The sequence below is a fragment of the Gnatocerus cornutus genome, chromosome 4, assembly GCF_029298725.1.
Source record: "Gnatocerus cornutus isolate USDA-ARS CGAHR chromosome 4, icGnaCorn1.1, whole genome shotgun sequence".
NCBI lineage: Eukaryota > Metazoa > Arthropoda > Insecta > Coleoptera > Tenebrionidae > Gnatocerus > Gnatocerus cornutus.
Window position 1 is genome coordinate 19,426,011 of NC_142236.1, and position 1,160 is coordinate 19,427,170.

The following is a 1,160-nucleotide window of genomic DNA, read 5'->3' on the forward strand; positions in this document are numbered from 1 at the left end:
CATCTAAACAACTCTTTCAATCGTATTTAAATAGCCGGCACGGTTTGTTGATCCTCCAGAGTGGAGGGTTGCATACTTTACAGGCGGTAGTGCCCGCACTCCATTTAAACCTGAAAACTAACGAGCGAGTTTTCGGGCTAAAAAATTAACTTTTTCATTAGAGATATTTAATTATTGGTGAGAAAACCTTGTTCGTATTGGCAGCATTATCGTGTTAACAAGTGCGCAAGTCAACACATAATAACGTCAAAAGTGATCGTTTTTTTGTGTGTTTTTTGTACAAAAGACCCAAAATTGTCACGATGAAGAACATGAACAACATCAAAGACTTTTTGGTCTTAAATTTGAGGTAAGTTTACCCAATTTGAACCACAGATGGAGCCACCATTACGGCGTCTGAATTTGAGGTTAGTTTAGGTTGCTGTCGATCTGTTTTTAAATTTTGATCTGAAAACTGACTAAAAAAAGCGCGTTGTTGGTAAAATCACTTCAATTTGCTTCAAAAAGTGTTTTATTAACATTTTTATTTAGGAATTTTAATAATTATTGGTGAGAAAACTGATTTTGTGTTGGCAGCATTGACGTAATTTAATTTTCTTTACCACAATTTGAGGTTAGAACTTCCTTCAAACTTTGGCTAAATTAACAATTTTCTGACCTAAAATCACTTAAGAAGTATTTTTATTAATGTTTTTGGTAATAAAAGTGACCAAAGCTTGACGTTATGGCACTTTTTTTCCTTTAATTTGTACGTTTATTTGTGCGACAAGGATCAAAACTGAGTTTTTTTAACCAAAGCGAAAGCTTAAATTTTTGTATTTTTGACTCAAAGTTACGTGTCTATTTTAAAGTTTTGTGGTCGAAACGCCATCAACTGTTCATTTTTTTTGACTCCAAAACTTGCTATTTTAATGAATTTGTCTATTTATGTGAACTTCTTTCACTAGGGAGGACTTCTAACCTCGCCCGTAAGCTCGTCTTCGCACCCTAGCTCAACAAACAATTCTCAATGAATGAAACGAAGTCCCAACGCCGCACGAAACCCTCCCGAGCAGAGAAAAAGTTACACATATTCGGTATAATTGTCGATGAACTGAGCCCGAAAAGTGGAACATGGAGGGGAGGCCATGAATCAACTTTCTTCAGAATCCGAGAACAAG